This window comes from Artibeus jamaicensis, unplaced genomic scaffold (assembly GCF_021234435.1).
Source record: "Artibeus jamaicensis isolate MK-2021 breed Jamaican fruit bat unplaced genomic scaffold, CSHL_Jam_final contig_335, whole genome shotgun sequence".
Lineage (NCBI taxonomy): Eukaryota > Metazoa > Chordata > Mammalia > Chiroptera > Phyllostomidae > Artibeus > Artibeus jamaicensis.
The window spans coordinates 1,287,757-1,305,216 of record NW_026521800.1 but is presented as its reverse complement, the minus strand read 5'-3'; the positions used below and the strand labels follow the sequence as shown (position 1 = coordinate 1,305,216).

The window sequence follows — 17,460 nt, the reverse complement described above, 5'->3', positions numbered from 1 at the left end:
CAAAATACTACACCACATAAATGAATGGAAAAACAAAACCAATTCTTGTCACCATCCAAATTGATGCAGTGAAAGTATGTGAAAAAATGCAAAAGCATTTCATGATAAAAATATTTAGAAAAGTAGAAATATGAGGGTATTTCCTCAATATACTGATGGCTATGTAGGGAAAACCCACAGTTAATATTACACTCAGTGGTAAAAGACTGAAAGGTTTTTCCCTAAGGTCAGAAATAAGATCTACTTTTACCACTTCTATTTAACATAGCATGTGAAGTTCTGGCCAGAGAAATTATGCAAGAAAAATAAATAAAAGATATACAAGCCAGAAAGAAGTAAAATTACCAGCATTGTAGATGACATGATCTTCTATGTAGAAAACATTAAAGTAGCCACAATGTTTTAACTACTAGAAAAATTAAGCAAAGTTGTACGATACAAATAAACATGCAAAAATCAGCTGCATTTCTACACTAACCATAAAAAGTGTGAAAAAATATAAGAAAACAATTCCACTTACAATAGAATCAAAAAGAATAAATTACTTAGGAATTAATGTAACCAACAAGGCAAAAGACATGTAGACTGAAAACTATAAAACATTAATGAAAAAAACTAAAAATAATACCAATATATAGAATGTATCCATGTTAATGGATTAGAATATGGCATTAAGATGACCATGGTACCCAAAGAGACATACAGATTCAATGGAATCCCTATCATAATGCTAACTGCATTTGTTGTTGACTTAAGAAAATCCATCTTAAAATTAGTATCAAATATCAAGGGACCCCAAAATAACTAAAACAATATTGAAAGCTGGAGGACTTACACTACCCAATTTTAAAGCTTACTACAGACCCACAGTAATCAAAACTGTAGTATTAGCATAAGTATAGATATATATAAAAGTGGAATAGAAGGGAAAACCCAGAAATAAACTCTTACATCAATGATCCAACTGATTTCAGATAAAAGTGTTCTAAGACCATTCACAGGACAAAGAACAGTCTCTCCCACAAATGGTGCTGGGAAAACAGGATGTCCACACACAAAGAAATAAAGTTGGACACTTATCTCAAAGCATGTATAAAATGACTCAAAGTAGATCAAAGGCCTACATTTATGAGTTAATACTATAGAATTCTCACAAGAAAACTTAGAAGAATATCTTCATGACACCCGAAGCACAGTCAACAAAAGAAAAATTTTAAAACTTCTGTACATCAAAGCACTATCAAGACAGTGAAAAGATATAACACCACATGCTGGTGAGGATGTGAAAAAACAGAAACTCTCTTTCACTGCTGATGAATGCAAAATGGTACAGCCACTTTGGAAGACAGTTCAGTGGTTTCACATGAAACTAAACATACTGGCTTCTAGTCAAGATGGCAGCATAGGCAGACATGGCTTGCCTCTTTGCACAAACACATCAAAATTACAACTAAAATATAGAACAACCATCACTCAGAAAGATCAGAAATCAAGCTGAATGGAAGTCTGACAACTACGGAATTAAAGAAACCTTATCCACTCAGACTGGTAGGAGGGGCATGAATGCAGAACAGACAGATCCCACACCCATGTGGATAAAAATTTGGGAGAGAGATCTTGGGAGTGAGGAGTCCTAGACCCACACCAGCCCCCACCAGCCCAGGATTCCAGTGCCAGAAAGGTAAGTCCCCAAAACTTCTGGCTGCAAAAACCAGTGGGTATTGAGTCAGTGGAGGAGGCTGCTAGAGCCCTAAATTGTTCCTCTTGGGGAAGCCACTGTAGGGTATGTGGAGCCAGTCTGGTTTCCTCACCCAGGTGTCTGGATAGCTAAGGGAAGCAATGTTCCCATAGCCTTGGAGGGGCCTGATAACCGGTGTTCTCATAGCCTTGACACTGGGTCCAATAAACTGTTCCCATAACATGAGGTAGACTCCCATGTACAGAATTATGTCATGTTATATAATTTCTGGCATCCTGCCGGCTTTGTTCCCCTCTAGTACTTAAACAGATAGGGATTCCCTGCTGGGGCAATGACAATGAGAGACATGCAAGGAGACAGGTGCCATGATGGGTGCCACAGTGGGGAGAAAAGGCCATGACATGAGACATGCAGATAGACAGGCAGCTTGTGGCCTGTGTGGCTCACCTACCCATGAATAAAGGCATAGAAGACATCCCAATGTCTCTGTGAATATTTTTCCCTCTGCTCAAATACCATGAACCTGCCTGGCCTTGAATGGTGGCAACACACCACACATGGGATTGGCCCACTCACACTCACCCCCTCAGAGCTCTAGAAGCAGGGTGGCAGCTTGAAGGGCACCTGTGGCATACAGGGAAAAACCAAAGTGCTTGGCATTGGGGCGATCAGAGGCCATTGTCTCTTTGCTGAGCTCTCTCCCCATACAGTCATGGAGCTGGCAGGCTGGGGCCATATTTGAGACTCCATCAACCTGGCTAACACTGTTTGACTCATCTTGGAGATCCACAGAGGCTCTACTGCACCCAAATTATGCGCCCACCCAAGCTGGTTTTCCATAAGAACGGCTAGTCTTGGCTCCTAAATCCTATCAAACAAGCAACAGTTGGCTTCCGTGACCCCTGGGCAGCTGGATTAGAGTCACAGTCTGGCTTCACCTGGGACTCTCCGATCTGGGAATCTAACTGAAAAAAATAGCAGTCATCTCAGATTGCTTTACAGCTCAGGCAGAGTGGCCTGAGCAAAACACAGGTGGGGGCTGACACTGGTCTGCACCATCCAGGAAACGCCAGGGCCAATGCACCCAGTGGACAGCCACAGACCACGTCAGAGCACCATCACCCTACTCCTGTACAGCTGATCCTTCATGGAGGGTAGAGGTTGGTGGTCAGTGGTCAAAGCAAATCCTTGCAGCTGACTGGCCTGGGTAAATCCCTCCCATTCATCTGCCAACAGCAATCAAGGCTCAACTACAAGAGGAGCATGTACTCAGCCCACATAAAGGGCACACCTCGAGGACCCAGCTTCTGTGATAGGGGAGGCTGTGCCACTAGACCCTACTGAACCCTTACTACATTAGGCCACACTACCAACACCCAGAGTCAAAGCAGCTCTATCTAATACATAGAAACAAACATCGGGAGACTGCCAAAACAAGGAGACAAAAAAAACATGGCCCAAATGAAAGAACAGATCAACACTCCAAAAAAGAGCTAAATGAAATGGAGATAAGCAACCTATCAGATGCAGAGTTCAAAGCAGTGTTTATAAGGATGCTCAAGGAACTTAGTGAAGACTTCAGCAGCATAAAAAAAGACCGAGTCAGAAAAAAAGGATACAGTAATTGAAATAAAGAACAATTTACAGGAAAACAACAGTAGAGTGGATGAAGCCAAGAATCAAATCAATGATTTGAAACATAAGAATGCAAAAAATAACCAATCAGAACAACAGGGAGAAAAAAGAAACCTAAAAAAAATGAGGGTAGTATAAACAGCCTCTGGGACACCTTCAATCTGTTGAACATTCGTATCATAGGGATGCCAGAAGGAGAAGAGAAAGAGCAAGAAATTGGAAATCTAACTGAAAAAAAAATAGTGAAAGAAAACTTCTCTAATTTGGTGAAGGAAACAGACATACAAGTCCAGGAAGTCTACAGAATCCAAATTATGATGGACGCAAAGAGGCCCACTCCAAGACACATCATAACTAAAAAGCCAAAGATTTAACATAAAAAGGTAATCTTAAAGCAGCAAGAGAAAAGAAATTAGTTACCAGACGGTTGTCAGATGGGAGGGGGAGAATAGGTGAGTGGCAAGGGGATAAAGAAGTACAAATATGTAGTTACAGAGTAGCCATGTGGATGTAAAGTACAGTATAGAGAGTGGAGTAGCCAAAGAACTTACACACATGACCCATGGACTTGAACAATGGTGGGGGGATTGCCCAAGGGAGTGGGGGATGCTAGGTAGAGAGGGGCAAAGGGGGAAAAATCAGGACAACTGTAATAGCATTATCAATAAAATAAAATTAAAAAATAAAAGTAAATAAATGCCTTATTTTATATTACATATATTTTACCACATATATATATATACACATACATAAATATTTATAAGCACATGAATTCATAGATAGATATACATATACCCAAAAACAACTGAAAAAAGGAACTCAAGATAATTGTATGTCAATGTTCACAGCAGCATCAATTCACAATAGTCAAAAGGTGGAAACAACTCAATTCTGGCAATAAATTAATGAATAAGTAAAATACACACACACACACACACACACACAATGGAATGTTATCAGCCCTAAAATGGAGTGGAGTTTTGATACATACTACAGCACAGATGAACCTTGGAAAAGATATGCTAAGTGAAGGAAGCCAGACACAAAAGGATATCTATTGTATGATTTCACTTATATGAAACATCTAGAATGGGCAAATGCATGGACACAGAAAAATTAGATGTTACTAGGGCTACAGAGAGAGGAGAACAGGGAGTTATTGCTTAAGGAATCACAGTTCTCTATTAGAGGTGATGAATGGTTTTGGAAATAGTGGTGATGGTGACACAACATTGTTAATACAATTAATGCCCTGATTTGTCATTTAAGTATGGTTAAAATGGCTTATTTTATATTACATACATTTTACCATATGAAAATAAAATTTCAGAGGAGCTAAACATTTACACAGTTTGAAGGAAATTTCTGTGTTCTTCACTAAAACAACATCTTTGTTTTCATTACCAAATTCACCTCCAAAAACACTGATTATCTAGTAACTGATCCATTTTGCAGCCAATTATTTCAGTGGGACTCAGCTTTTTCCCCCATAAAATGAAAGAACAGCAATGATATAGCATTTCAAGTTCCTTACAGCTTTTAACAATCTAGGATATGGCTTGGTTTAGAATAGTTAACTAAGTTTCCACCCTAAATAAACTGTGAATGAAATAGAAACCACCACAAAAGAATTGTTTAATATTTAACACCATAACAGGAGATATCAACCTACTGCTCTCTCCTCTGGCCACCTGGTTCCCCTGGACCCTTCAGATGTGCAGGAGGGACACTCAACTTCAAACCCCCAGCTCAGACAGGAATGTCCACTGGGGATGGTCTTTGCTGTACCTGTTTCAGGTCTCTGTTCAAATCTCAATGAGGCCTCCTCCGCCATCCACTGCACCACAGTAAATCTCTCACCCATCTATGCTGCCAACTCCCTCACTAGGCCCTGCCTTCATCAGAGTATCATCTTCTAAAATAATACAAGTTTCCTTATTTACTTTATTTATTATTTATTGTCAGATTCTGTTGCTAGCCTATAATTCATGACATTAGGATCTTTGGTGGTTTTCATCACTTGTATATCTCAAATGGCTGAAACATTTGAATGAATGACATCTTTGGTGTCTGGCATATAAGCAAATACTCAGATACAGTATTTTTATACTACAGTATTTTCATACCATGAGTGAATGGTATGAAAAGCAAGGTGTATTGATTTTTTCCACTTTTTAATTTACTTGCTTAATTTAAATGGGTAGTATTAGGAAGAATTTCATACTTAAAACAAAGTTTTGAGTATGGACAGTGACTCCTTAATTTTATATGTGTGAGAGACCTTTTCTCTCACAGTATGAGGTGGCACTTTAACTAGTGCTGTTAGAGATGGAAATTCTGAAAAGACATCTCAGAAAGGAGAGAACTGGAACACAACAAAGGAACAACAGGAAAGAATGATTATCCTACTCATTCATCCCTACCTTCATCACTGTTCACTGGGCTTATTCTATATAGGACAGCAGGTACAGGGTCATGACCTCCTTGAGACCTAGGATCTTACTGTTTCTGCTTCCATATTTCATCTATTTCATTTTCTTCCCCAGTAACTTAACCCTTGAAATGTAAACAGCCCTCTGTATCCTGAGGTTTCCCCTCATAGGTTGTTTTGTAACAAAGCCAAGGGTCAAATTAAAACTACTAAAGTTTTATTACCTATAAATTAAAAAAAATATATTAAGCAAGTTTTTCCTTCCTTGTTAGTAGGGGCTGATTTCCAGGAATTCTTTAAATTAATGAACTGACACTTTCCCAAAATAATTGCTACAAGTAATAGGGAAACAAACGAACATTTAACATTCACATATTATAGAACTTTACCAATTACAAGGCATTTCATCCATATTATCTAGAGTTTCATTCTCACAATGATCTCATGGAGAATGTCAGACTGGTATTGTTATCTGTTTAAAAAATAAACACCATTTAAGCAAGATCACACAGATACTGGGATTCAAGTCTATGTTTCTGTTTTTCACTTCAAGCATATATCCAGGGAGTGCTTCCTCAGATTCACATTCAAACACTAACTCAGAGGAGCTACATTCAAAGTTTTTCATAACATTAGAAAGTTCCGCTTATGTCTGTGAACTTTCTCCTTTTTAATTACCAATTTCCTGATCAACTTTATCATTAGTCTATGAAAGCCAGTAAAATGGCTTGCATAAGCAGGTACTCAAATATATCAGTAGACTTTTCTGAATGTGAGGTTTTATAACTCCACATAGGCCTTTCAAACTGGAGCTGATACAGGGTGTCAGTTGATGGGGCTTGTCTTCAGCAGTAGTATTGAACAAAAGCTTCTTATTTGCCTTGATCATTAGTTATGATGACAGCCACACAGGAATGAAAGCCCCACAGTACCCAAGTGCAACAGTACACATCCAGAAGCAAGCTGAGAAAGGCCAGGTCACATACATAAATTGTGATTTCTTCTCTGTCCACCACTGACTCAGTCCTTGATCCCTTGCTTTCCAGCTACAATTCTTGAACTGTTTCCTGAGAGACCTGCCACTAAATGATTGACTTTTCAAGCTGTGCCCAAAGATCGATCTCTCCTGCCTGAAAAATTTCTATTGTTGTATATAATCTTGGCCCCACACACTTCTGTCAATAAGTCCTTCATATGATCCAAAGACAGACCTCTTTTAAAAGAATCTTTCCACGATATGGAACAGACTGTGGATTACTGCATTTTTAGGACCGTAAGACACGCCTAGGTTTGAGAGGAGGAAAATAGGGGAAAAATTGAAGTAAAAAATGTGGTCAAATATTTAATAACATAAATAAAATAATATTTCACCAATGTAAATGTAAACAGAACTGGACAGCAGCATTAGCAACCATTACTCCTCCCAAACTTGCGGGGATTGGGGGGGATAAGTGCATCTTATAGTCCAAAAAGTACGATAGATTCTACAAATCATGAAAATAGTGATGCTTAACACACTCTGACTCTGGTCAACTTAAACAACCACCACAAACTCTTTAACACCTATTTTAAAAACCTTACCTTGGACCACCCCCTTTTCTTCTTGAGTCATACATTTCAGTTTTCTGCAGTTTGATAAGGACATGGCAGTCCCTGGGGCACACACTAATCAATAGTACATGAAGTAATTCCCAATGGTCCTGTCCACTGCGATTCTCATAGATGTCTCCAGTTTCCCTTAGGGATCTATGCCCTTGGAATTTGCATACTTCTGCTTCTGGGGCTTTAATCTAGGTGTTGTGGACAGTGTTGGTTGCCTCTGCAGCAGTCATTCTGCCTTGTCTACGGTTTGGACAGCAGTGTACCTATTCCAGGTAGAGGGGTCCGTCCCCATTGTCCAATGACTGGTCTATGAGAAGGCATGGCCAATGAGATGCAAGAGGAAAATCTGCTAGGATGCTGAAGGGTGAGAGATTCCTCTTAGATAAGGACCCTTGGGAATTCTCTCCATCTTCCTTTGTGCATTAAATACTGTCACACAAGAATATAAAGCCTGGAGCTGTAGCAACCAACATGTGACCAGGAAGCAACAAGCTGGCAGAAGAAAGCCAATGTGTGAAGGAGAGGGGAGTGGGTGAGTTTAAAGAGCCTTCCCTGCAACCTATACATTAGGACTTCTTAGTTTTTTAAATGAACCAAAAAAGTCTGTGTGACTCAAACCACTGCTATCTATGGCTTCTGCTTCTCACTGTCAGGTGCATAAATCCAGATATACTACAGAATAGGGAAAATACATAGTTCTAATTTAATGCATTAAAATTACTCTTATCTCCCTGGTCTTCTTAAAACCTCTCAGGACACCAAACAAATAACACATTTAAGCTTTTATGTGGGCCTCTCGAGTAGCCTTCTCTTCAGTCTACCAATCATGTATCATTGGGAAACTTGTACGCTGAGAGTCTATGTCATGATGGCACAAGGCATGGAAATTAGGATCTTAATAAGATTATGAACACCCTAAAATAACCATGAAAGTGGGTCAAAAATCATATGGGAAATTCCAGAAAAACTAAATCAAAGGATGCTATAGAGATTTATCCCAAAAGCATAGAAAGAAGCATATTAAAAGGCACTACTGATAGACAAGTATGACTTCAACTCTTATCAGAAAAAGAAATGACCCTGAAAAGATAGCCATATAACACACTTCAATTATTTCTTCAATAGGTCTAACAAATAGAAGTGCAGTCGTCAGATCTATGTGCAATAATGTAGATGTCTCCACACACAGAGATAATATTATGCCTGAGTCAAGAGAAAATATTAACACAGGTAGGCCTAGAAATAAACTTCCTTAAGGAAGGCAACTAACGAGCATATGTCTCAGTCCACATGCACAAGAAATCAGTGATGCCAACAGGTTAGAGGCATATGATGGTCACCACAGGTCACCAATCAACACTCAAGAAAGAGTACAGGATCGCTAAACTTCCAATGGAAATCACCCTACAGGACAGAACAGCAGCACCTAGTACCTTGATATCATGGGTTGAGAATTAGTGATGCTGATTTTGGATTCACTCTTATAAGCTCCAAGGGGCTCACATGTAACGTTCACTTTATCTGAGTACACCAAAATGCACAATCTACAGAAAAGAACACTCCATAAGAATAAGCATGTTATCTTATGTATTCATAACACAGTTAGCAAATTCATGAATTTTCACATCAATGACAGCTTAGGGTGGGACAAATTAGGGGATGGTGGGATTGAGGAAAAAAAGGACTTATGGACATAGACAACAGTGTGGTGATTGCTAGGGGAAGGGAGGTATAATGGGACTAAATGGCAATGGCAAAAAACACAAAAAAGGTTAAATAAAAAAAGATTAAAAAATAAATCACTATGATAAGGATGAAAATTAAACCAAGGTTGATGGAACAGAAAGGAAAAAAAAAAAGACAAGGCTCCTTGATGCCATCCTTGAGTGGCTGTACTGAACATGAAAATGCCCACCTGGAGAATCCTTGTTACAGAAATGAAATGTCTATTATTCAGGCCATTCTTAATAGGATTTTCTATAGCTTGCAGCCAAAGTTTTTCTTGATAGCTATGTAATCTTGGAAAAATAGTTAAACTCTCTAAACTTTGGTTTTGTCATTTATAAAATGGAGCTAATAATAGTGATCTAACAGATTTGATGTGAGAATTAAATGAGATAATACTTTCTGATTCATGGTGAGCTGATAACTGTTTCTTCCAGCTCCTTCCTTCATCTGATATTATTTATTTGAAAGAGTATACTGAATAGTTTTGCACAAATATAAGCCGCAATGAATATCAGTTGAGTGAATTAAATGATTATCAGAATAAATTAGTCAAGCTGACCTTGCAAGATAAACCACTACAGTTGATTTCCACGGACTTTTTAATAGCTGAGTAGACAGTGGAGAAGGAACTTATCTGATAATGAAGGTAGAGCGTGGAGACAAAAGTTTTGGAAAGTAGCTCTGAGCAGTAAACTAAGTCTTCCATGGTGGTAGTATGTTTAAAAATAGCCACAAAGTCTAACCTTACCATTAATTTCTTTCTACTTCTTATATTTAATTTGCCCATATGCCTTGTGTGCTTTGGCCAATAAGAATAATGGTAAATATGATGCCAGCAGAAGTTTGAAAACTTTGTACTTTGGAACTTGTCCTCCTAATGCAATTAGATCCCTATGACCACAATTAACATGAGTCTGAGCTAGCTTTTTGATGAGAGAACTAGTATCCTAGCTGACAGGCAGTCATCATCAGACAGGTGCATGCCAGCTGACCACACATGCATAAGTAAATCTTGCTGAAACAGAAAAACTTTTTGCCAAAGCTCAAAGTGCCAACCAATATTCAGCTAAATGAATAGTTGCCTTAAATCACTGAGTTTGCAGTGGTGTATTATACAGCCAGAAATAACTGACATGAGGGTTGTCTTGGGAACTCCTGATAGGGGTAGATGGGTGCCACTTGGTCACACTACTTTTCCATCTGGGTTCTAGAACCTGACCTAATCATGAAGAAACATTAGACAATGTCAAACTGAGGAACATTGTGTAAAGTAATTGGTCAGGATTCTACAAAATGTCAATGTCTTACAAGGGCAAAAAAGGCTAAGGAGTTGCTTCAGATGAAAGGAAATGAGAAACATTGTATCTAAATGCAGTATGTAATCTCAACTGGATCCTATACTGGAGGGAAAAATGATACAAGGCCATTACTGGGACAATGTACAGCATTTAAATATTAACTACCAATTAGATACAAGTATTAATCCTGCTCTCCATCTATAAGTCTGTTCCCATTTTCCTTGTTAGTTCAGTTTGTTCATTAGATTCTACATATGAGTGAAATCATACGGTATTTGTCTTTCTCTGGCTGGCTTATTTCACTTAGCATAATGTTCTCTAAGTCCATCCATATTGTTGCAAATGGTAAAATGAGCAAAGGATCTCTGAACAGAAACTTCTCCAAAGAGGTCATACAGACGGTCAACAGACATATGAAAAGATGCTCAATGTCACTAACCATAAGAGAAATGCAAATTAAAACAACAATGAAATACCATCTCACATCTGTCAGAATGTCTATCATTAATAAATCAAAACACAGTAAGTGCTGATGAGGATGTGGAGATAGAGGAGCCCTTTTATACTATTGGCGGGAATGCAGATTGGTTCAGCCACTGTGGAAAACAGTATGGAAATATCTCAAAAAATTAAAAATGGATCTGCCTTTTGACCCAGCAATCCCATTTCTGGGAATATATCCAAAGGAACTGAAAAAACTAATTTGAAAGAACATAAGCACCCCTTTGTTCATTGCAATGTTCTTTACAATCACCAAGATACGGAAACAGCCCAAGTGTCCATCAACAGATGTGTGGATAAGACAACTATGGGACATTTACACAATGGAGTACTACTCAGCTATACAAAAGAAGAAAATATAGTGATTTCATAACTGCAAAAGGACTTGTCCACCTTTATCATTATGTCCCAGGCAAGAGAAAGGAAGGAGTGGTTCTAGTGAGTATACTCGCATGTCTGTTGCCTTTACAGGGAAACAAAAACAATCCCCAAAACCCTTAAACTTCACCTTATGCTTTTGCCCAGAACTGTGTCACCTGGCTGCTCCCACATTTGAGGAAAAGGACTGCCTGCTGTCTGGGTTTCTTAACTGTAGAGTGTTACAGTTAAAAAAACAACAACAACAAAAATAAAAAATGGGGCTGGGAATGGCACTGGTTTAGTCTCACAACAACTAATAAGTGCCAGATGCCAGATCTAGAACAGGAACCACATGGAGCTCCACAGTTCATGTTCTCAAGGCGTGTATGCTTTCAAAGTACACAGAGAAATGTCCTATAAACGCATAATGTGACAGGTCCTCTGAGTGATAGAAACTAGGTCCTACAGAACCACAGAGAAAGAGAGGCCACTTTTAGATAGGCCTAACGAGAATGTTTTGGAAGGGTCAGGTGAATATGGTCTGCATGACATGCAGGGTTTAAAAGGTAAAGATCTTCCAATAGGGGGAACAGTAAAAGCAAACACATGCAGGTAGAAAAATGAAATGAAGTTATGGTGACCAAACTGACAATAGTACAGGGTAATTCAGACCTTCTGAAAATATAAAAGAAATAGTCATGCCTTCCTTAGCAGTATTATGAGTTGAAAGCTAAATATATATATACACACACACTTGAATATAATCAGACAAGAAGTCACATTCCACCTCTACTATCTCCCTTTGACTAACCACTCAAAAACAGTATTTCTATCTTCCACTCCTTTACCTCACATTTCAATATAATATCCTAGACCTCAAGAAAATTAAGTACTATTATGCAGTACAATGAAAATAAAAGTTCTCATTCAGCAAAAATTAGCCTTGCTGACTGACAGTCTACTATCTTTGAACACTTTCCATTTTTGAACTAGAAATTGCTTTTGTTTGGTTATTTGTTACATTTTGTTTTTAATTGCTTAAATTACATGCAAAATTTCAGTAGCAATATATTCCCCAAATTTGCAGGTGAGACTTAAAAAAATGAAATCTTATTTTAAGTACACTAAAGGTGGCCATAAACTCAATAATCACTTTTGACTAAATGTGGATTCTTCATACACCCATTTTCATAAGGTGACTTATGCCCACAATAAGTATGTAAGGAAACTGTCAAATGCTGTACAGAGTTGTTAGTGCTGGGATGTTTCACAGTATTTACTTCAAATGTATCTAAGTTTCCTTATTAACAAGAATTATCAAAACATAGGCCAAAAACTAACTAAAATTGAGAATTCTTTCAGGAGGAAAGGAGCAGAAATGGAAAGAGGGTCAGTAAACTCTGTAAGCCAAAATGAGAGGAGCACTGTGGCCCGAGCAGACATGCCTTTAGATGACAGGGTCAACACAGTCCCTCTGACAGATACCACTGCCCCTCTGATTCCACACACCATGAAACTCAGACTTGCAGGGTCAGCTCCAATTCAGGTAGGTACTTGGGCCAGCCCCTTGCTACCAGAGGGAAAGCACCATTGTTACAGGACCTGACTAAATAAGTACCTGAAAAGAATGCTTTCTCCCTTTCTGCGTGTGGACATCATCAAAAGCCACTGATGTTGTACCTTTTAAACATGTTAACCCATAGCTAAACTTCCTGAAATATTATATTAAGTTAGATAAACTTATTTGTTTCTTTGTTATGAAACTTGCCACCTTGTAGCCTGAAAAAGTGGTCTTCCATAACTCATTAGGAAAAGTGCTTTCCGAAATAAAAGTTAATAGTGCTGTATTTCTTATCACACTCTTAAAAATTTTTAACCTTGAAAGGAACTTAATTTAGAGTAAGTAATGCCACTGTTACTGAAATATATGAATGATAAAAGAAACGTCAGCTGATCTAATGCCATAATTCCCAAATAATGACAATTAATGAAACAGTCTTTACTAGTGGGAGTTGTTTTAACCAGTAGATAAAGGACCCAGTCAGCCTTTTAAGATTTACTCACAACCAAATTGCGTTTCCCTTCATCCTTACCCAAAATATAACTAAAAGATGACATTTAAGACACATAAAAAATCAAACTGCATCCCACTTCCAAAGGTAAAGCAGCTGAGAAGCAGCAACTTTATATCTCACCCAAGAGCAGACAGACTCCAAATTCAAGGTTTTGTGCTTTATCTGTCGACCTGGAACACCGATCTCACTTGTCAACACACCAAATGTGGATAGTGTTACCATTGAGTATTATTGGGCAGATAGCAATTGGCTTGTTTCACTGCTGTGGAGACATTTTTTGACTTTTCCAAAAGGAAGACAAATCAATAGGAATACCTTATAAAGATCTCTTTTCTTCCTGGTTTGCTCCAAAAGTCTAAAATTTGTTATATATTTGTGGTCTTTACTGTTTTAAACCATCTACGTAAGCAACTACATACAGCAAGAGAAAAGGCACCCGTTGGTGTTAGTCCAGACATACAATTCAGTGGCCTACATAACCTTTTGGCTGAAGCCAAGTTAGATGTCAACACAGTAAAAAAAAAAAGCAAAAGTTAAAAACCTTGATCTAATCTATTCCCACATATTTGAAGGACAAATTAAGTAAAACTTTCCTGGCAGGACTTAACCCACTAACAGAGTTATTTGCTACTAGAGGGCACAGCCCTCATGAAGCCAGAGTCTTCAGGGGCTTATTGGAGGCACAGCGTCCGTGTTCACTGCATAATTCTTCAGAGCCTGACCCTCTCCATGTGTGAGGCTACTCATAACAAAACCTGAAAAAGCATGGATTGTAGTCCTAAACCCACTGTTCACTTGCCCTGTAAGGAAATGTAAACATGGCCAATAACATTACAAAATGTCACCTACTGGTTTCCAACTGTGGGGAAGCCAGGGATATAAATAGTTCAACTGTAACAACAATAAGCTTTTAATACAATAGCATGAAAAATATGCCGGATAGACATTTTTTCTATAAACATATGACATATACCAATCCAGAGGTTTATAGTGATAATAAAATGAAATAAAGTCAAAACAACTGCGAGCAGGCGAATACATCTGCAACCCAAGAAGTCAAAAGCAAGTCTGCCAGATGTCCTTCGACAGGTGAATGGTTGAATGAATTGTGGGACGTCCACACCACGGGAATACTAACCATAGCAATGCAAAGGAATGGACTGCTAATAGATGCAACAATCAGAATGAATCTATAGTATATTAAGCGCAGTGAAAAACACCAATTTCAAAATGTTATATACTGTATGATTCCCTTTCTATCACGTTTTGAAATCCCAAAACTTTAGGAATGTAGAACAGATTAAAGATTGCTAGGAGTTAGGGACACAGAGGGGTGAGTACAGTTGTAAAACTGACAGCAACATGAATGATTGTTGTAGTGTTGAACTATTTTATGTCTTGACTTTGGTGGTGAATACATGATAAAACTGTATAGAACTAAATGAATTAGAGTAAAACTGGGGGAATCTGCATAAAAACAATGGATTGTGTCAATGTCAATAACCTGGTGTGACAGGGCACTAGTTTGGCAAAATGGTACTGTTGGGGGGTGCAGAATAAAGTAAACACAAGACCTCTCTGTTTCTACAAGTGCATCTGAATGTAAAATTGGCCCAACAAGTTTTGATTCAAAACAAAAAAGCAACTGCAGCTCTACACATTTGTGAAGGGCCAAATCCTGTCCTCCACGTGGTAGACTGGTAAAACCCTTCCTAACAAGATTGGCTAGACTTCCTAAAGTCAACAGACGGAGATTCTCCCCAGAACCCAGGACACTCACCTAGCAGGGTCACCCCAGTGCCCCAGTCTGTAACCTTTTCACCCTCTGTCTTTATCTAGTCTTCCCCTTCCCATTTAACCTACGTGGGTTACATTCAATGAATACTTCTATACCAAAACACATTAATGAATAGGCACTTTTAAATTTGATAAATAGTATTACTGGATCCCCGAATGAAGGCATTTATTTGCATGACCTTTTCTCCCAATGTAAATCTGAGCTCTCTTGGGGAATGTGCTCTTCACTCCTTTCCTTTTTCTAAACATTTCAGAACTTGACAGAAAAGAAGGGATGGGCAGAGCACAGACCCACTTTTGGGTCAGGGCAGTTTTTATATACAGAGTTCTCTTGTGGGGTGGCGGGAGAAAAATGTAGAAGCTGAGCAGAGACAGATCTCTCAGTAAGCAGAAGCCAGGTGTTCCTTTCCTAGAAATTCCCCAGGAGAATATGCACACAAAAGATGAAGAAACCCTGGCTCTTGTTTATTCCACAAACGCCTGTTCATTGGCCTTGCTCAGAGGCTCCCCACATGGGATGCTGAAACACCTCCTGCTCTTTGGTAGCGCACTGAGATCTCACGATAGTATCAGAAAGCTGCTGATGACTGACCAGGGTTTGTTTTCTTCCTCAGAGGAAAGCAGGGCTCAAAGTAAGTTGCAGCCTTTTCCTATGCAGTTAGCTTAACCACCCACTATTAATCTAAAGAATAGACAAGTTGAGCGCATGGACTCTGCTTTAGATTATCCTAGCAGGGTAACCTTCAGCAAGTTATTGAACTTCTCTCTGACTCCACTTCCCTATTAACAGTACCTACCTCATGGAGCCACTGTGAGGCTTAAATAGGTTGTTACAGGTAAAGGGCTCAGAAGAGGGCCTTGAACAAAGTAAAGGCTCCATAAAAGCTTATAACGACCATTATACAATTCTGGGGAGATACAGACAGAAGGGAGAAATGAATATGCTTAACTTTGAACCTGTGATTTGCCACTGAAGTTTTTCTGTGAACAGTTTATATGATATATTAAAAAATCATCTCATGTTTGCATACGTGTCATTATTACTTCAATAGAAGGGAATATGAAATAGAATATTTCCTGGCTGGTCAAGATGGCAGTGGAAAAACATGAACATGGTTTTCACCACCTTGTGCAACCACATCAAAATTACAACTAAACTACAGAACAAGTGGCTGCAAAGGTCCCCCAAAGGAGCAAGGGGTCCCAGCTCCACATCAGGCCCCCCCAGCCCAGGGTTCCAGTGCCAGGGACAGAAGTTCCCATGATTTCTGCCCATAAAAACCAGCAGGAATTGAAGGTGAAGGAGATGGAAACTTCTGGGGGTTCCAAGCAGTTCTTCTTAAAGGCCAACACATAGACTTACCCAGACTCGCTCTCTCTGAGCCCCAGCATGGGGGCAATAGCTTGAAAGGCACCAGAAACACCTACAGAACACCTACTACACTAGGCCATTCTATACATAGACACAAACACAGGGAGGCTACCAAAGTGAGGAGACAAAGAAATATGGCCTAAATGAAAGAATAGACCAAAACTCCAAAAAAGAATTTAACAAAATGGAGACAAACAATCTACTAAATGCAAAGTTCAAAACACTGGTTAAAAGGATACTCAATGAACTCAGTGAGAACTTGGACAACATAAAAGAGCCAATCAAAAATGAAAGATATACTAATTGAAATAAATAACTTAGAGAATCAACAGTAGAGTGGATGAAACTGAGAATCAAATCAGCAATTTGCAATATAAGGAAGCAAAAAACACCCAGTCAGAACAAGAAGAACCCTGGCTGGTGTGGCTCAGTGGAATGAGCACCAGCCTGTGAACCAAAAGGTCGCCGGTTCCCAGTCAGGGCACATGCCTGGGTTGCAGGCTAGGTCCCCAGTTGGGGGCATATGAGTGACAAATCACACATTGAAGTTTCTCTCCCTCTCTTTCTCCCTTACTGCTCCTGTGTCTGAAAATAAATAAATAAAATATTTTAAAAAAAGAACAGCAAGGAAAAAAAAAAGAATCCAAGAAAAATGAGCACAATGTAAGGAGCCTCTGGAATAACTTCAAGCATGCCAACATTTGCATCATGGGGTTACCCAAATGAGGAAAGAGAGCAAGAAACTGAAAACTTATTTGAAAAAAGATGACAGAAAGCTTCCCTAACTTGATGAAGGAAATAGATATACAAGTCCAAAAATCATAGAGAGTCCCAAACAAGATGAACCCAAAGAGGCCCATGCCAAGACACATCATAATTGAAATGCCACCAGTTAAAGACAGAGATAGAATCTTAAAAGCAGCAACAGAAAAGCAGTTAGTTTCCTAAGGGAGCTCCCATAA

General features: G+C 38.9%; 1 protein-coding gene across 5 annotated transcripts in view; it reads right to left on the bottom strand.

Annotated features, from left to right (window-relative positions):
* The window catches only part of FARS2 (phenylalanyl-tRNA synthetase 2, mitochondrial), a 571,180-nt gene that overhangs the window by 252,687 nt on the left and 301,033 nt on the right, over positions 1-17,460 (bottom strand). The gene's annotated exons all lie outside the window — the stretch shown is intronic.